General features: G+C 43.7%; 1 non-coding gene across 1 annotated transcript; it reads right to left on the reverse strand.

Moving 5' to 3' along the window:
• Window positions 1-10,092: 10,092 nt before the first annotated feature.
• Window positions 10,093-10,199, reverse strand: LOC111773336 (U6 spliceosomal RNA). Its single transcript, XR_002807720.1, has one exon. It is a non-coding gene; the product is annotated as a U6 spliceosomal RNA (small nuclear RNA).
• Between the last annotated feature and the right edge of the window lie 10,517 nt (window positions 10,200-20,716).

Consider the following 20,716-nt stretch of genomic DNA (forward strand, 5'->3'; position numbering starts at 1 on the left):
GTGCACCCACTATCGTAAATGTGCTAAAAAAGAAAAGAAAAGAAAAGAAAAAAAACTTGACAACATTGGAGGGAAGGCTCTAGCTTTACTATATCTTGAAAGACAAAAAAGGGCATCATCATTTGTTCGTAAGGACCGTTCTTATGTGGGGAGAGCCTCCTAGGGAGAGCTCACGTTCACAGGCTGGTTGGAGGTCTTTGGAAACTGGTGCTTTGTGTCAGTCAGCCTTGTTGAACTTAAGTATTAAGTTAAATCCTGAATTAAAAAGCATTAAGATACAAAGTCCCCAAATTCTGGGCGACTGGTATTCTAGAAATGTTAGAATACCAGGATCTTGTTCAATGTTGTAAACATGATGGGCACTTCAATATCTGTTTCAGATGACTAAACAAAACCTGTCAGAAGCGAGGTCCATCGTGAAGGAAATGGACTGGAACTAAGCTCTTGCTTATGTAATTTCAACCCATGATCCAGGCCCAAGATGACAGTGAGTAAGATCATGTGCTTAGTGTCAGATAATTTTTCCACAAAAATATCTTTATCATAGAAAAAATGATCCTTACAAAATAATGAAAATTTTAAAAGACAATTGGATATATATACATACACACGGAGAAAGAGAGAGAGAGAGATCTTATTGAGATGAGTGTTATTATTCAAGCTTGGCACTCCAGGGAATTATGCAATGATCCTGGCTCCTGGTATTCATGCCCTCGTGTAATCATCTTTCCTTGAGTGAGGCTGGAACTTATTGACTCATTTCTAAGGAAAAGAATACGGCAAAAGTAATGGGGTGTCACCTCCAAGATTAGGTTGAAAAAAAGCTGTAGTTTCTCCTGGGGTCCTCTCAGTCTCTCCCATTTGCTCTGAGGGAAGCCAGCTGCCACGTAGAGAGCAGCCCCATGGAGAGGCAAAGGACCGTGTAGGCAGCCAACAGCCCATCAGGCCCGAGCCACGTGAGCCTGGAAACAGATCTCTCCCCGCAGGGCCTTGAGACGCCCGCAGCCCTGGACCACATCTCCATCTCACCTGGTCAGAGACCCTGAGCCTGAGCACCCAGCTAACCCTGCCCAGATTCCTGGCCCACGGATATTGTGAGCAAATAAATGTCAGTTGTCCTAAGTTCCTACGTTTGGGGTTAGTTTGTTATGCAGCAATAGATAACTGATACATGCATTTTACCAAAAAGTGCAGTGACTGCTTAGGCATATTTGGAAGCCTTCTGTTCTGAGAGCCTCCTTCAGAGTCGAAGTGTGAGCCACACAGGAACATGGCTGTTACTTTATCACACCTCGTTTTTGCTGAGAACATACTTCCCAACTTGTTCTCATCACATTCACCATCCATGACTTTGACGGACTTTGGGCTACTGTAAAAAGCAAGTCTGCCATCCAAAGAGGAAGATTCCTGCCATGAAGAATACTAAAAACACCTGCCGTGGCTTCTGAGGACAACTGCGCTTGGTTTCAGATATGTTTTGACCAATGGCTACATGATTGGAATAATTCTTCCAAGGTGATCAGTTTAAAAGGGATAATACTTGGCATATTTAATGCACAAGTTACTCAATGTGTGAGTTCTGTGTTTATTTATTTAGTGTCTAACAAACATAGGACACGTCCCACTCATGATTACTCTGTGTGGTAGGTGCTATTATCCCTGTTTTATAGATGGGGAAACTGAGGCAGAGAGGGCTTGCCTGGGGCAGAGCAGGAATCTAACCCAGGCACTCTCCTTTGGGTCTTTGCTCTTTACTACAAAGCTATCTTGCTCCTGTTGGTTGGCTTTGTTTTCTAGTTATATCTCATCTAATAACAGGTTCAAGACAGTAACAAAGCTCAGTTAGTTTCTTATTCATTGTAATAAAATTTTCATCTCTACTCAGATAATATTTCAATTCAATGGGTTTAGAAAATATACAGAATATCAAATTGATGTTCCTTCGTATATTCTCTTGCAAGAGAAGGGAAAGAAATCAGAGCTTCTGTCTTTGGTCAAATTTAGGAAGGTACAGGCTCAAAAGAGAAAATTAAGATTTTGGTCTTTATGCAATACCCGATGACTATTTCTGTTTAATTACTAACATATCAGACTTCGAGCAGAGCTTTCCACTCATTTGGCTAACCCAGGTCTGATGGGTCCGACCGCAATGCTGGGGACGCTCACGCCGGTTTTGGAGTGTGGCTTCTGGGAAGAGGGCATTATGGCGGCCGCCCTGTCGAGACCTGAGAAGAACTACTGAGTTCCAGCAGCGGCTTCCTTTACTGATAAACCTCCCCTTTCATTTCCTTCTTTTGTCTGTGAGGGAGTCCAGCTGAGTCTACCTCCTCCAGCCATAACCAAGAGAAAGGTCCTGCTGATTCGGTTTCCTGGGACCAATCTCTCGCTTCAGTCTGCTCCTTCCTCCTGGGAACCACCAAAGACCCTCGTTTATACCTTACTGTATGTTGTCACTTAGCATGTCCTTTGTTGTTTTATAATAATTGTAAGTGTATTTTGTGTCCCCAAGTAAATTAGAACCTCTTTAGTGGTGCTTATACAATTATATTAGTTTCATTAGCCTCACAGTGCCTTGTGCATAGGCATCACTTATTTAAAGAAATGAGTGAACAATTTTCCATTTCCAAGGAGCCGTGTTATCAACCATAGACGGGATCTAGCCTGGCTTCAGAAGTCATGCAAGCAGCAGAAGATGCTCTGCCCTTCAAACTGCTGCAGCCAACCTTTTGAAGACTCCAAACTGCTAGGAATATCAGTGAAACTCGGCAGGACTGAGGATCGGTAGTGAACTTGACCATGCTGATGAGTTCCCAGACTCCTAGTTATTGGACACTATTATTTAAGAATGGTTACTTGATTTGTATGCATTAGTGCATTATTTAGCAGGATAAATAATTGCACTCAGGGACTTTTTTGATTCAAGTGCACATTGTTTAATCCCTAAGAACCGGAATTCAAAAAGGATTCCATGTATCCACGAGCTCACCCTTGGGTCCTCCTGCTTTTGCCGTCCTTTCATGGAGGCACAAACATCATTGTTTTAATAAGGAGATTGTCAACAACTGTTTATTGGCCTCTGCTATTGGCCAGCACTGTGGCAAGGGATACCCAAGAGAAACCAAACCACCTCCGCCCCCAAGTAGCCAAGTAAACATTGTGATTTACCTGCCAGTGTTTCTCTCTAATATAGAAGGTAACAACAAAGTGTGATATAAGGTCCTCATACACAGTTTACACACCAGGAGCTTCAGACTGGAGAGGCTGGGCGGCTCACCCAAAGAGGCACAGCTGAAAAGTGACCCCACCAGGTCTCAACTCCACTTTTCTGATGCCAAGCCCAATGCCCCCTCCCCAAATTTTGAGGGATGTAGAAATATACATTCAGCCTGAGGAATTTCCAAGGAAAGAGAGAGACTATTCATAGCTTAGATAAAGAGCTTTTATTGCATTTTAAAGAAAATTATAAGCACAATCCAATTTACAGTGTAGGTTATTCAGTTTGTGAAAATGACTAAAGAAAAAAACTTAGATAAAATTATTATAATATATATAGTAAAGAATGTTAATGGTGAAAGAATACATTTCCAAGAATAGAACATCTGCAAGTTTTGGCTGACGATGGCTGGTAGGAAATCCATGCCACCGTCCTGTGCTGGCATCAGGCTCAGCAGGATGCGCCCATGGCTAGGAGGTTGAAGAAACTGCCGGACGTGGAGAGGGTTGAGGGGCCCCTGCAGCAGGGGACAATGGTCTCTGTGAGGCCACACAGAGTCACTTCACAGGAAAGAGACAGCTGGAGCATCTGGCAACAATCTCTGCTTTAGCTTGCTTTCGCTGAAATCACTGGCCATTTCCATTTGCCTCCTCCAGGAGGCAATAAGCAGGAGGACCCAGCAGGGGTGAGGTCACATGCCTGTAGCTTCCCGAGCACAGTAGATACTCAACGGATATTCATGACTAAATGAAAACCACATTCTACAGCTAGGTGCTGTCAGGATCCAGTGACTTGATGGCAGGTGTCTTGGTCTAAATGTCCCATATGGAGAAAAGTCTTGAGTGCCTGGAAGGTTGATATGTTAAAATTAAAAGGCTGTTGCTGCCTTGCTGGGTACTGAATGTGTCCCCCCCAAGATCCATATGTTGACTCCTCAATCCCCCATATGATGGTATTTGGAGGTGAGGGCTTTGGGAGGTGCTTAGGTCATGAGGGTGGAGCCCTCAGGAATGGGATTCGTGCCCTTCTGAGACAGGAGAGATGATCTCTTTTCCCATCATGTGAGGACACAGTGAGAAATGGATACCTTCAAACCGGGAAGAGAGCTCTCACCAGGGATCTACCCGCCTCACCCTCATGGTGGGCTCCCAGCCTCCAGGACTGTGAGAAATAAATGTCTCTTGTCTAAGCCCCCAGTCTGTGGTAATTTGTCATTGCAGCCTGAGCTAAGACACACCTCATCAGATTCCACTTCTGCCACTTACATGCACAGGTTAGTCTTTCGAGGCTCACAAATGGTAACATAAGTGGTAACAGAGGAGTAAGCTCCTTGACGTTAGTCTTGGTGATGACTTTTTGAATTTGACACCAAAAGCAAAGGCAACAAAAGCAAAAATAAACAAGTGGGACATCACACTAAAAAGCTTCTGCACAGCAAAGGAAACCATCGATAAAATGAAAAAGCAACTTGTAGAATGGGAGAAAATATTTGTAAATCATACGTCTGATAAGGGGTTAATATCCAAAACGTATAAAGAACTCATACAACTCAACAGCAATAAAACAAACAATCCAATTTAAAAATAGGCAGAGGACCCGAATAGATATTTTTCCAAAGAAGACATACAGATGGCCAACAGGGACATGAAAATGTGCTGGACGTCACTCATCATCACGGAAATGCAAATCAAACCACAATGAGATATCACCTCACACCTGTTAGAATGACTATTACTGAAAAGACAAAGGGGGCCGGCCCCATGGCGAGTGGTTAACTTCGAGGGCTCTGCTTCAGTTGGGTCCCTGGGTTCCACACCGCTGCCCTCCCTGCACGGGCCCAGCGCCTGCCCTCCCGGCTGCGCTGCCAGCTCCAGGGGGGACCTGTGGAAAGAGAACCCCCAATGCTGAGACCGCTGATCTCCCTGGAAGGGGCCTGGTGTCGGCAACGCAGGCTCATCCTGCAGGGCCTTCCCCAGGGTTGCAGAGCCTGACACTGTCTTCCTCTCTTGCTGATACTGATCTTAGTGATTACTCACCGGGATAAGCCCGGTATGAAACGTGAACAGTCTGGCCCTGAATACAGTTGAGCACCCCAGAGTCCGTGAATCAGGCATTCAATTAAACGCCTCGAAGGCCAGGCTTCCTCAATCATCTCAACGTCTTCCAAGCCCACACCACGTGGGGCCGAGCACCTGGCCAGGCCTCGACATGTTTGTACAATGGCTACGATGATAAAGCACCTGAATCCCACTGGAGGTTTTTTCCTTCAATTTCTAATTTTTCACTCATTGCTAAAACCTTATAAGAACACAAGTAAAAGTTGAGGTAGAATTTGTGTGCCATAAAATTCAGTGATTTTTAGAAAATTCATAGAGTTGTGCAACCGTCACCACAATCCAGTTTTAGGATGTTTATATCACCCCCAAAAATGCCTCATGCAAGTAAACTTTTAAAGGAAAGAGAAGTACCTGGCATTCTATCACCGTAGCACAATTGCCTTTTTTTTCATATTCCTTTGAGATCTTTGCCCAAAGGCAACATGCTGTTGTCGTTCACATAGTTACATTCTCCTTGTGCATTCTAGAACAGGCATCTGCTATAGCCGAGGCACAGAGATTTTTTTTTAACTTTTTATTGAGATTATGACAGTTTACAACCTTGTGAAATTTCAGTTGTACATTATTGTCAGTCGTGTTGTAGGTGCACCACTTCACCCTTTGTGCCCACCTTCCAACCCCCCTTTCCCCTGGTAACCACTGATCTGTTCTCTTTGTCCACATGTTTAACTTCCGCATATGAGTGGAGTCATAGAGAGATTGTCTTTCTCTGTCTGGCTTATTTCACTTAACATGATACCCTCCAGGTCCATTCATGTTGTTGTGAATGGGACAATTTTATCCTTTTTTATGGCTGAGTAGCATTCCATTGTATATATATACCATATCTTCTTTATCCAATCATCAGTTGATGGGCACTTAGGTTGCTTCCACATCTTGGCTTCTGTGAATAATGCTGCAATGAACATTGGGGGTGCATGGTTCTTTTGGAATTGCTGATTTCAAGTTCTTTGGATAGATACCCAGTAGTGGGATGGCTGGGTCATACGGTATTTCTATTTTTAATTTTTTGAGGAATCTCCATACTGTTTTCCACAGTGGCTGCACCAGTTTGCATTCCCACCAGCAGTGTATGAGGGTTCCTTTTTCTCCACAACCTCGCCAACATTTGTTACTTTTTGTTTTGGTTATTTTAGCCATTCTAGTGGGTGTAAGGTGATATCTTAGTGTAGTTTTGATTTGCATTTCTCTGATGATCAGTGATGGTGAGCATCTTTTCATCAGGCACAGAGATTTTTAAAGGGAGAAATCATATCAGAGAACTGCCTAGAGAGAGCTGGCTGAAGATGCTCTTGTCCACAGATTCCCCTTAATCATTTCCTTCCCTGCCCTGCCAGTAGGAGGCTATTGCTATAGTCGAGGTGGATGGGAAAGGGAACAGCATGGAGCTTTGAGCAGTTCCTGGGTCTGGCTGGAGAGCAGAGGTCACGGGCAGAGTGGGGACAGCCTGCAGAGACGAGTCAGTGGAAGACAGGACCCAGAGAAATTACGGCATTTAAACCTCATCTGAAGACAGCAGGGGGCCATGGAAGGGTTTCCAGCATATTCTGAAAAAGGCACAGGTTAGCTCATGAAAAGTGTTCACCCCTATGACCCCCATGACAAATGGCCCGTCCTCCTGAACTGCTCTTTTTCCCAGCAGGCCAAAGCACAACTGTAACGCAGGCTAATTGTGACATCTTCCTCCCTTCCTCAGACCTCCCTCCTCAGGCCGCCCCTGCTCCTCAGCAGCGCTCATCTCCAGCCCCGGCAGTGGCTCCTGGATGCAGTTTTAGGACCTTGATCCCAGCATCTGTTAAACTCCTGTTGAAGTGATATGTGGTCTGAATCACAGCCATCTGGAACTCATCTCACGGGTTTATGAAATCCAAGTGTCCCTCGAATGGTTATTTACACAATATTTTCCTTAAATAAGTTTTATTTCGGTACTTCTTTTTTCTTTTTATCTTTATTGAGGTATAATTTGTTTACAATAAGATGCGCCCATTTTAATTGTGCATTTCTATGAGTTGTTTTGTTTTGTTTTGTTTTTTGAGGGAGATTAGCCCTGAGCTAACTGCTGCCTATCCTTCTCTTTTTGCTGAGGAAGACTGGCCCTGAGCTAACATCCATATCCATCTTCCTCTACTTTATATGTGGGATGCCTACCACAGCATGGCTGGACAAGCGGTACCATGTCCTCGCCGGGATCCGAATATGTGCACTTAATTGCTGCGCCACCGGGCCAGCCCATCTATGAGCTTTGATAAATGTATACATACATGAAACCACAACCAAAATGTAGAATTTTCCATCACTACAAAATGCACCTCCCTTTGCACAGTCCCCATCCTCAACCTCCATCCTAGGCAACCACAGATCTGCTTCTGTTATTATCGATCAGTGTTCCCTTTTCTAGAATTTCATATAGGTGAAATTATACTCTATGTACATTGTTGTGTTTGGCTTCTTTTGTTCGTTATTGTTCTTGAGATTCATTCATGTTATTGCATCTATCAGTAGGTTGTTCCTTTTATTCCCAAGAAGTTTTCCAAAAATGTATTTATTTTTCCAGAAAACTTTCCATCTCTACTAAAATTAGAAAATCAGTATCAATTACCATAAGGAACCCATAAATATGAATACAATGAAAACAAAGTAACATTATTAAATCCTAGCAAGATACTGTTGCAGCAAAAGATATTTTCCCTTTGTTTAAAAAGAAGCTTAGCAAATGGGAGTGTTAATGATATATTATCATCAAACCAAGATTTTCCCCCCTTGATGTAATCAGAAAAAATGAAAGAAAATTGGAAAGAAAGAACTTTCTACTTATAGGAATCAGTGTATTTTAAGTGCATGTATGGTGTTACCTAAAATTTCTCATGATCCAGTGACACATAGCCCATGCTTTGAGTACACTCTTTCTACAAGTCAGGAATGTGTGGAGCCGCGTGTAACAGGAAACCCAAACATAGTGGCTCAGGTCACAAGAAGGGTGGAGCAAGGCAGTGTCAAGAGATGGAGCAATGTCCCAATGTGTCATCAATGCTCCAAGATCCTTCCTCTTCATCTTATGCCATCCTTAGTGAGGGCATCTGTCTCAAGATCTCAAGATGGCTTTTCCAGCTCCAGGCACCAATCCCCATTCCAGGCAGGAGGAAGACGTGCAGGTATGTCTTCTTTCTCTTCTCTTTGCCCCTTTTTTGTTATTTCACTCTAGAGTTAGTGGGGCTAGAGAAGAAATTCAGACAAATGCATGTGTTCAGGCTACCATGTCAAACAGAAGTTGATTACTTACATTTTGCTAAGAGTAGTCTGAGACCAGAATGGCCTTCCATCCAAATGAATGGAAGAACCTCTCAAATGTGGCAGAGGTGAAAGTAATCTCGGACTGGTCGGGCTTGCAGGAAATCATAGCTCGTCCATTTTGGCAAGTGGTCCCAATCACTGCCTGAGAGATTATAAAGCTGAGGGTAGAGACTGTGTCTTCTCTCTATTCTTCACTCTCCAGAAGTCTCAGCCCTTCACGTCTCTAAGCCTCCGGTCCCAGGGAACTATCATAATTCTCCTTCTAATTACTTTAAAAAACTCCATCTTACTGGCCAAGCTCAATGCATACAAAGTCTGCAAACTTAGACTTACGTTATGCCTTAGAAAGTGGCATTTCTAAGCATTCAAGTTAATCATAATCTTGAACACACATTTTCTTCTGTCCTTGAAACCTTCAATTTACTTTAATGTTTAGTATTTTAAAGTATGAATGATTTAAAACAGGAAAATTAAGAGTTACAGGCAAAGATAATAACTATTTATTGATCATTTTCTAATCTTTCTCATTCCTTTTCTTCTGGTTCGTGTAGGATTTCTTACCTGGAATTTGGCAAGGGTGCTTATATCTAATCATTGAGTGGGATTCCACCTCCAACAACATTGATAAAAGAGTATTTTCAGCATTTTAAGGCAACTTCTACAGAGCAGCAGCAGTCTTTCTTAAAGGTGAAGGATATGGTCATATTAAGCTTGGCATAACTGTTTGACTTATTATGACTATTAGGGGTTATTAGGAAAAGAGGAAAAAGTCTAGAAAACAACAAGTGAGAACGCTAAGTGTATTCTTGGCTGAGAAGTTCTCCAGCCAAAGCTTTATGTGGAAAGTGAATCTTCTGTGTATGACTGCCATCTGCTGCTGCCTTGAATCAGGAAGGCGTTTTGCAAATCATAGACAGGAAGATGATCAAAAAATCAAAGCTGATTTTGTTGACATTAAATGTTTTATATTTTTGTTGCTAAACATTTGGCACAAGTATGTTCATTATTTTTTTCTGCAATCCCTGTGTGTCTTAAGATATTTGTGAAACACAAGTGGCTTCCATCTGGTAATTTGTTTCTATTTCCCATCATGCAACTACATTCATTTTGAATATCAGTTTGTGCTAAGCCATTTAAGATCCAAGGAAAATAATCAGGAAATGTATTGCTTTTTGTAGCATAGTACAGTATTGTTCATATAATATTAAATTGTTTTTGAAAAATTACGAAAACAGCTCATCCTAAGTTATTTGGAGTAGCTACTTCAGAGATTTATATAATGAAAGTGAAAGCAGCTGCTTTGGCTGGTCCGATGGTAGTGGGTTATCAGAACTTATTAACATTAGTGTCACTAAAGTTGGTATACAACCCCCCACTGCTAAATTTGACTGGCTTTTTACCATTTGATTTTATATCCAATTAAAAAGGTAACTTTGCAAAATATTCACTTGGGGGGGGAAGAATCTTTTTTTTTTAATGGAATGCTTCACAAATTTGTGTGTGATCCTTGCGCAGAGGCCATGCTAATCTTTTCTGTACCGTTCCAATTTTAGCATATGTGCTGCCCAGGTGAGCACAAGGGGCAGGGGGAACGTTCTTAATAAATACACTTACAACAACTAGGAATAACGTCATTCTTTTTCTAAGTTTAAGGACAACTGCGTAATCTCTTTTTTTACCAGAAATGGTCTTTTGCAGGTTTGATCCTCTCGTTCATACTTAGCCTAAATGCCAGACTTTTAGGATTGAAGTCTGGTTTCCTATGGCTTTGGGATTGAAGCACACCTCCCCGGTAATAGCCTCTGAAATGGGGCCAGCTCAGCGTCACCCTCAAGAGTTAAGCCTCCAGGCGGCAGCCTGGGAGAAGGAGGGCTGTCCAGGTGCCTGTTGGCTCAGAAAGGAGGGAGGTTTCAGGGCGCCGGGTACAATCTTGCCAGGAGGACCGAGGCTCTCCTTGCCGTCATGGTTATCTATTGCTAAGCTGCAAATGCTTGTCTCTGTGAGCATCTCTCAGTAGCTCACGCCTAAGCACTTTGCTTAGAGGAGTTTAGGAATGAGAGCTAAGGTGTGGGGCAAAAAGGGGAAAGTGCACAAAACTTTCTTCCACCCTGTTCTATCATATTTGCTTTAGTTTAAAATAGTGATGATAATAAAAATAATAACAAAGCCAGCATAATCTTTCTTAGAGAATGAGACTGGCCATCGGAGCAAAGTGAAGAAAATAACAAGGATGATATCGCTCCCAAAAGCTCCTGATTATGGAGGAAATAATATATATGTCTATCTTTTTTCTTTTCCTTTTTCCTGCAGTGGTTCGTGGCTGAGTTACTGAAATAGAAATAGTCCGAGTCGCTGGAAATACCACGTTAGATGATCCCTCATCTAAATCTCATCATAATTTCAATTGATAGACATGGTTACAGGAAATGGAAAATTAAATACCTGTATAATTGAGGCAGCCTTCCCGTTGCTCCCCGAACCTCTTTGCCTCTTATATCTGAAGAGTGTTTTCTCAATTGCCTGGACCACAGCCTCTGCTCCCACGTGTGTGTAGGACGACTGTTCCAGAGCCCAGCACAGCAGGAGCAGCGTGCATGCCTCAGGGACCTGCACCCAGGTGTGTCGTTGCAGCCACGCTGCTTCTCCTCTGCATGGTCCCTTGGGGACTAATAACTGCATTGGTCTGGATATCAGATGCCTTGTTCTCCAGGGCCCAGAATGGAAATTAATCCCTTGGAGTACTTCCAGGGCCCACCTCTCTGACTCCATCACCACATCTCTGAACCCCCAGCCACTGCCTTTGGCAGAAAACACTGTATATTCTCCCCGCTCCCTGTCACTGTCCAGGCAGAGTTCCTTGTGCTGCCTTTATCCTGCTGCCTAGGGCCTCATATTCTCATCAGCCACCCGCTTTTCTGGCTCCCCAACTAGAGAGTGAATGGCTCCCAAGTTCTTTCACGCACGCATTCCTTGTGCCGAGCGCTCAAGCTCCCACTTCATAGGTACTCAGTGAGGGCTTTCGAAATGAATGAACAATTGAGTGAATAAACACTTAATAAAATTCACTGACTGTAATATACAAAATTTTCAAGGCCTCGGTAGGGAAGTCAGTTCCTAACGCCTAAACTAAGCTGGAGGGCCCCTCTGGCAGCTGGAGCAAGTGGTAGAAGGTGCTGGTAAATGGTGGGATTAAGTGAGTAGGGAGGAAAGAAGGACTGAATGGAAACTGACACTCTGAGCAAAGAACACTTTGGTCGCGCCTCTCCCCGGGCTCCTGGCTGTGGTGCTCAGATGGTGTTGATAAGGCTCCCCTCCTGACCCCATTCTAATCAGAAGCAGCTCAGAAGCGCCTTCACTTCCTCCCCACAACTGGACCTGGAAGGCAGACCCTGACACTGTTCTCTGTCAGCCCAGAGCCTCAGCCAGGGGTCATTTCCAGAAACTGAGTGGGTCCCTGTTACCGCCTTTGCAAGCTACGCCTTTCCACGGGAGGGCTAAGTGAATAGCCCTGTGTCCCCCTGCTCTCGTGTTTGTTCCCAATAACTCGCTGCCCTTTATCTCTAGAATAGAAACCACTCCAAAACAGGACGAGTTGGTGTGCGTTCTGATTTTCAGCTCTGCTGCTCCGTGGAGGCTCCCCAATAGTTAAGCTCTCATGAGCCTTGTTTCCGAATCAGTTCTTTTTCCTTCTTTGCTTCTATCTCTGCAGAGTGGAATCGTGAGCTTCCTAAGGCACCGAGGAGTTAATAACAGAGGTCGTACTGGGAAAGGAATAAAGGTGGCCACAGAAAGCTGGATTCTTTGGTGGCTGCCCCACCGCCTCAGCGGCAGTATATCCTTGCTCTTGGTGAGGGATGCTTCTGAAGAAGGTCTGGGCGGACTCTGAGCATCGCTGCCTCGTGCAGCGCACTTATCAGTTCCCAGCCAGCTCCAGGCCCCAGGACAGGGACCACCCGCAGGAGCTGGGTGTAGGCCCAATCACACCACCACTGCCCCTTGTCAAAAAGATCCTGAGGGGCTGGCCCCGTGGCCGAGTGGTTAAGTTCGCGTGCTCCGCTGCAGGTGGCCCAGTGTTTCGTTGGTTCGAATCCTGGGCGTGGACATGGCACTGCTCATCAAGCCACGCTGTGGCAGCGTCCCACGTGCCACAACTAGAAGGACCCACAACGAAGAATATACAACTATGTACTGGGGGGCTTTGGGGAGAAAAAGGAAAAAAATTAAATCTTTAAAAAAAAAGAAAAAAAGATCCTGAGACAGTGGCTTGAAGAACAGGTGACTGATTTTGAGTAGCAGCTACCAGCCCCTCACCCCGGCCTCACAGCAGGCCAATCACCCTCCATCCGTCCATCCTCCCCAGGATTCCATCCAATCTTGTTTCATCCCTTCCCTCCCCAGATTATTGTGAAGCAAACCCAGACATCATATTTTCTTCAACTGAAAATATTTCAACATATAATTACAAAGGAAAATCACCCTTTTGAAAACTGTTTTTAAAAACAAAGCTGCAACACGATCGCCTACCGAAAAATGTGCCACTAATTCCTTAATGCCATCAAATAGGCAGCCCTCGTGTTTCCCTGATTGTCTCGTAACATTTTTTTTCCAGCTTGTATTTTGAATTTGGGTCCAAATAAGATGCATACACTCTCATTGGTTGGCATGTCTTGTAATTCTCTGTAGAAAAAATGTTTTAATTACAATATTATTCACATATCATAAAATTCACCTTTTAAAGTACACAGTCCAGTTATTTTTAGCATACTCAGAAGGTTATGCAACCATCACCACTATCAAATTCCAGAACATTTTCTTCACCCCAGAAAGAAACCCCCATTCCATTAGCAAACACTTCCATTTCTCTCCTCCCTCCCCGGCCCCTGGCAACCACTAATCCATTTTCTGTCTCTTAATTCTCTTTTCATCTATAGGCTTCTCCTCTTTCTCTTATGCAATTTACTTGTTGAGGAAACTGGGTCATTTGACGTGCAGAGTTTTCACAGGCTGGATTTCACAACTGCCTCCCTGGGGCGTGGTTTGTTGTGTTCCTTTGCTCTGTATCTCCTGTAAATGAGTAAGCTAGAGCTGGAGTCCTGATCCGATTCGAGTTGGGTTGTTTTCTTATTACTGTATAAGCAGTATTGTGAATCTCTATAAAGACGAACTTAATGTCAGGTTCCTCCTTTTCGTGGTGTTGACAGCCTAGATCCATTCACTCATCAGGAGTTGCACAATGGTGACGTTTTAATCCTGGCATTCGTTCTCACTTATTAGTTGGCATATCTCTACAAGAGGACCTCTCCTTCAGCGACTAGCAGATTCCTCTGAGGCACAGTGTGTTGAACAAAGGCAGGATAAATGTTTGAGTCTTTTCCTCTGTTTACAGTTATGGAAGCATAGCAAGCATGAGCAAGCATTCTCCAAGACTGATCAGCGAGGGCTTTTTTTTGGAAGTATCATTATAAACCATGCATTATAAAACCCATTATAAATGTGGAACAGGTAGAATGGGTCCAGATTCTGGAGGACCTTAAAATCTGGCAGAAGGGCATAAATGGTGGCATTTGGGGAGCATTGTTGATTTCCAATTGAGGCATTCTTTGGTGAAAGTGGTGTTGAAGGAAGATTGGAAAAGGCAGCAGAATGTCAGGACGGACTGGGGTGCGGGCAGGGGAGTAAGAAGCAAGAGTCACACAGATCAGAAAGGATCTGCTGCTCTAATTTAATGAGAGAGAAGCCGCTGACAAGATTCGAAACGGAGAACAAAGAACACACGGAAGAAACACTGTGAAAGACAATTCAGACACTGCAAGTGATTGACAAGATGTGGGGAACATCAGCCAGGACTCTAGAGTTTCCTACCAGAGAAAGGGATAAAAAAGGGAGGTCGGGTGAGGGAGACAGTTCTGAAGGACAGAACAGGATGACAAAGTTGGTATTGGAAAGGTTTCTGAGGTTAGAATGGGACGTTCATGTGGAATATCCAGGTCTTGCATGCTGGTGATCGCCGAAGCCGTGAGTGTGAAAAGACTTGTCAAGGGACAGGCAAATTGGACTGCTCAAAGGGCTGGAGGAGGGAACAGAAAAGGGTAGGTGGGGAGATAAGGCAGGCCAGCCCAGAGTCGGGGAGGCTGAGGGGGGAGACCCAGTAAAAGCTGCCACATAATCAGAGTTGGGTCAAGGAGAGTAAGAATCGAGATGGCCTTTGGATTTGTCACGATAGAAAGAACTGGTGACTCTGGAGAAAGGTGGGGGATGTGGAGAAAATTCAAGAGGAAATATGTACTGGATATCATGTAGCAACAGTCAGTGCCCATTTTCCGCCCTCTTCCATCTCACTCCAGTACCGTGCAGGCTGGACACATGAGCAGTCTGCTTCACAGACTCCTTTGCCAGTAGGATTCCAGGCATAGTTTGGCCTTCACCTGAGATGCACTTTAATGAATCCGGAAGTTGTACGGGAGGTAGAAGCTCTTTTTCCTCCTGTGATGGTGGCAGCACATGCCAACTTGGGCAGGTAGCGGTGGCCCCACTACCCTCTTGTGCTGCTCCAGCCCTTCCTGTGATGTAAGCACACACACATCGGTTAAATGTCCTTCTGCCTGAAATTCATAGAGGATCTCTGTTTCCCTGACCAACGCCTCTTCATCCAGAATAAGCGTCACAGGTCAGGCAGCGAGTGGAAGGAAAGAAATGAGCCCGTGGTGTTGGGATGAAGAGAGGCAACCACAGTTTTTCAAGGTGGTGAAGACCATGCATTTTTTCCGGTGGTGGGGGAGACTGAGGATGCACATGAGGTGGGGGGTTAATGGTGGGGGCCCGCTGGAGTGAGGGCCCACCTGACTACAGAATGCAATGAAAATAAACTTGACTCATACCTCCACCAAGAAACAAGAGATTTAGTTATCTGACTATGAAGACAATACATGCACATTATAGGGGAGAAAACTGGAAAGGTTTTTTTTTAAGCAGAAAAAAAAATCAGGCACAATCCCACTGAAAGTCTTTGGCATCTTTCTTCCCCATCTCTTTTCTTTGCACGTTCCTCGTAGTTGGAGGGGAGGAGGAGGAGGTGTGGAATAAAAAGCACTCAGTGAGGCTACCTTGTCCATGGGGAGGGCCACGTCTTCCTCTTGAGTGACAAATAAAAATGGCAAGCAATAGGATATATTGGAGAATATGAGGAAGCCATTTGGTATAAACCTAATTCGGCCTGACCTTGTCTTTCCAAAAGGGCCTTTCCAAAAGGGCCTGACCAAGGCCGTTGAGCATGCATTGTCTATCTGCCTTAGAGATTCCCTACGGCAAGAACAAAGGCCCTTGAGATAAAGGTGCAACTTCCCTCCCCCTCCCAACGTTGGTGTCTCCTTAAGGATTAAGCATCTTTCCTTAGGCTAGAAACTGATTGCTGCGCTCACCTGTGACCGCCCAGCTTGAGACAATAGACTTGCCTCCTGCTGCGCCCTTGCAGATAGCAGACCCACTACCTGCTGTGTCCATCAAGTGCTGTGCCGACAGGGCAATCTTGTGACTATTGTGGGAGGGACATTTCAGTCATATGTGAAACACTCTGTTTGGGGGTATATAACCACTCTGTGCACCCCACTTCTTCGGTGCCCTTTCTTCCTTTGGGAAGAAAGGCCCCGGGCTATGGTCCTCAGATTTCAGCTCAGAATAAACTCACCCAAATTTTCATTTACAGATTGGTTATGGATTATTTTCGTCAACAGTTCTTGGCGTAGTCGCGGCAGGATTTCAGAGAAACCCACCGGAGGCCACCTGGAATCTACACTGAACTGGCATTCAGTACCAATAAGGGCCCATTGAGCCCCCCGGATCACTGCATTCTTCAGGTGACCCTGGTGAGTTCTCCTGAAACCCGGACCTCCTTATTTTAAGTTGACGGTCCAAGAGTTTATATGAGCTGGGTAAGGTCTTAAGACTAGACGTTTGAGGGGTACCACTACAGTTCCTAGGCCAGAGGAGCCTAGAGGAACTTGGGAGTGAATGGGGAAGGCTGACATTTTTAATTTGGCTTTAAATTGGAAAGAATTGTGTTTATAAAGTCTGAACAACTGCTTGATAGAGAAATGAGAGACTGACCGTGTTCAGCTCCGAAGAAAAGGGACACTTGCTCCTCCCGGCCTTTACCAAAAGGCGCCCTTAGGTGACTAAGGACCTCAGTGGGAGTGTCAGAGGATCAATCCTCCAGACGTGCAGCGGTCCCAAAGGGAACTCCACTCTCATTCATGGTAATTAGTTACAGGCTCGTCCGGGGGAGTGCACATAAGGGCTGGTCACTCCCGCACTCCCAGCTCCCACGGCTGTATTAGGCGGCCGGACAGAAAAACCGAGGCACGTAAGAGAATGTTTACGACCTTTCTACAGGGACTAACACTCACAAGCAGCACACTTCTGACCCACTACACTGTCCTTAGAAGTTGTTCAGACTTTATAACAAAACAATATTAAAAGAGAAGTGGGAAATCGAGCTTCTAAAACAGCTAGATCAGTTCCCAAATGGGCAGCCTTTCCTCCAGACTGCAGTTGGCTTCATGCTGTGATTGCAGTTGCTTAACAAAGGGGGATCCCAAACTAGATTGCTAAGGCCAAAAGAAAGAATAAGAAAGAGAAAAAAAAACTGGGAAAACAAGTTTTTTCACCACGGTCTGCTATGAGAACACCAAAGTCAAATCTAAGGAAAATGTTTGTCTGTATGTCTGTCTGTCTGTGTGTGTCTATATATGTTACAAAAGTTTTTATATTTTACCCCCGGATGGTACAATTTCTAAAGAGCTCCATTCAATTGACTTAAAGTAAGTGCTTACAGAAAGTTTTTCTAAAAGTTCTAACCCAAATGTCTTTCAAGTTAACATGATATAGGTTAATCTTTGGTTAATGAAAGTTTAAGTTGTTGGTTTGATTGAAAAGGCATGTCCTCAAAAGTTGTTGGTATTTGAATATGATGCAGGCATGCAGCCTGGATTTACTAGTCAAATAAGTTCATGTTGTCTATTAAATTCGTCAGCAAAATAATAGCTTTGAATGATGACCAGCTTTGTCTAATGCCTCGTGAAGTTTTCGTAGGTAATCTGTACATAATTGTTGGAAACAAATGATTTAAATAGACAAAAGTGGGTAAAATAACTGTTTTATGGTCTGTATACTTGGGAAAAAACAGCTTCCAAATTCTTTTTGGTAACAATCTTGAGTTTTGCTAAGTTAAATTATAAAAGTCTGAATATCTGGGTCACTTTTGGATTGGATGGAACTGTAGGGGAGGAAGACATTTCCTCTTCCCAAATGGGGGTTCGTCTGGCTGGAGAACAAATTAAATTCACATGAGACAGAATAGCAAGAGAAAATTAAACAAAGCTTTATGAGGAACCATGGCCCGGGGCCTTTCTTCCTGAAGGAAGAAAGGGCACCGAAGAAGTGGGGTCCACAGAGTGGTTAGATACCCCCAAACAGGGTGTTTCACATGTGATTGAAATGTCCCTCCCACAATAGTCACAAGATTGCCCTGTCAGCACAGCACTTGATGGACACAGCAGGTAGTGGTCTGCTGTCTCGGTGGGCGTAGCAGGCGGCAAGTCTATCGTCTGGAGCTGGACGGTCACAGGTGAGTGCAGCAATCAGTTCCTTCCGTAAGGAAAGATGCTTAATCCTTAAGAAATGCCAACGTTGGGAGGGGGAGGGAAGTCAGTTACAGGACGTTACCAGACTAGCACAATAAAATGCAGATTTAAGTCCTTGCCTTTGGTATTGATTAAGAGTTTCTAGAGAGAAGGTCATCTCCTTTCTTCTTCCTGGTACAGAGAGGGAGGCACCTTTACAGATAGAGATTTACCTGACAAATGTAAACGTGTCCTAACAAAGGGCAAGTTCCATTCTTCAGAGCCTCCTTCCCTGTCCCAGTTTATCAAAAGCAATCAGCCTCAAATAATCCTGATGTCAAAGAGACATATCTTGGGGTGACCAATTCCAGGTCCCCACAGAACACTGAAACATTATTGCTAAACGTATCTAAGTGAATCTACTTTTGGCTTCTTATTGCAGAGAGGCTAAAAGTCTTTGGGTCCCTTACTGTAAAGTGTGGCACATTTCTAGAAATTATGAAAAGTGTTTAGAATGCTGGGATAAAAGACAATTCGTAATTGCTTACCTTTTTAGTGTTTACTATGGTTTGTTAAAGGTTAAAGAGTTCTAATATATGTGATGAAAGCTGCTAGAAATTAATAAGAAAAATAGCTCTGTATTCAAGGAAAGTAAGGTGTAAGTTTTCAGTAAAGAAGGTATAAAAAGAATGGAAATTTTGTTTGGTTGGTTAAGAAAGATAAATTTGTCCTAAAGTACTGGGGGGGTGGGGGGGGGAAGGACATGGGACAAATTCTGAAGGCAAAAAGAAAGTTGTAGAAGGTTTGTGAAGGAGAAATTCTGAAAGGAGTTTTATGCCTGGTCAAGTTGGCTAAGATTAAAGTAAATCCAACTAAGTGAATGAGTTTTAATGTTAAAAATAAGCTGGTGCAGAAATTAAAATTTGACTTTCTCTTTTAAAAGGATAATTTTCTTAAACTCTTAGTCTGCTCTTGATAAAGAAGTTATAAAAGGTTTTTCCTTCTGAGTAAGTTTACAGAAGATCTATGCTTTGTTAACGTAATTTCCTAGGTGCAAAAAGACAGGGGTCTCTCTATTAAGGTTTTTTTGCTGTTGTCACTTTGATTAAATATTATGAGCCTTGTTTCATTGACCCTTGTTTTACAATGACAAGATCAGCAACCTCTTGATCTTGTTTAAGTGTTTAAAAATCTTTTGATATTTTTGACAGGCTTCTCCCTCAAACAAATAGTCAAGTCCTGAATAAAGGCTTTCCTTTGACCTGGATGACGGAAGACAATTTCTCTGAGGATTTTCAGAGGGCCCCTGAAACTTCTCAAAGAAATTTGTTCTCTCTTCCTATAAAGGAGGGATACTAATTAAGCTTGTTTGGAATGCTAAATTGCATGAGAAGCATTGTCAAGTAAATGATAATAAACCTCAGGTTATATTGTGTAGGTAAACGTTATTCACTATTTTAACCTTGCTACTGATGAGGATTATTTTAGGCTGGTTATTGTTGAAAATTGCAGATGAGGAGACTCTGAGAAGTGGAGATTGCTTGCCCTTTGATAAGAGATATTTGCATTTGTGAAGGAAGTCTCTGTCTGTGGGTGTTTCCCTCTCTGCACCAGGAGGAACAGGGGGAGACCTTATCTCTAGAAACTCTTAATGGGGGTGGCAAGGACTTAAGTCTTGTTTATTGTGCTTGTCTGGTGACCTCATGTAGCTGACTCCCCCCACCACCAACGTCCTCCTTTGTCTTTAGCTAAAGATAGTATTTAGGGTGGTGGCTTCTGGCATTTACTTAATCCGATTTGATTCTTATCTGAAAGTTATAGGACCACCCAATAGCCAGACCCCACCTGCACTGATACCATTTTAACTTCTTTACATATTCTTTCCTTTGTCCTGTGAAGAGATGACTCACATGCCCATGCCTTAGATTTAGCTCTACTGTCAACCCATGTTTGCAGCAGCAGCTCCTCCTGCCCATGGGGCCCGTCCCCACGCTGTTCTCTAGATGGGAGAGCACTGCTGCCAGACCTTGAGAGAGTCCAAAAAAATCTTTCTTTTGACTCCCCAGCTCACCGACCCCGCATCAGCTACGTTGCTTCCAACATCACGAGGGGAGAAGACCAGGACTGCATTCTGTTGTTTAATTTGGTTTACAAATGGGTCTTGCTTAAATGATAAACAAGGATGGTTATCAAGCTGGATATGCTGTCCAGCCTCAAGAATGCCTGCTACTTTCTGTTAACTCTGTTAATCCAGTAAAAAGATTTCCTTCTACAGGCTTAAGAAATCACCACGGAAGAAGAAAAATAATATATGTAGGTTGCAACAAAAGGGGGAAATAATACTTTTGGCAACTTTCTCCCAGTGGCTCATATAGCCTCTACTACTTGTGCTATATGCCCAAAGTATAATCCAGAGAAGCCACTTCATGAGTCACGAGGCCACTGTCCCTTCCTAAGGGACCCTTTGAGGTATGACA

This window comes from Equus caballus, chromosome 4 (assembly GCF_041296265.1).
Source record: "Equus caballus isolate H_3958 breed thoroughbred chromosome 4, TB-T2T, whole genome shotgun sequence".
NCBI lineage: Eukaryota > Metazoa > Chordata > Mammalia > Perissodactyla > Equidae > Equus > Equus caballus.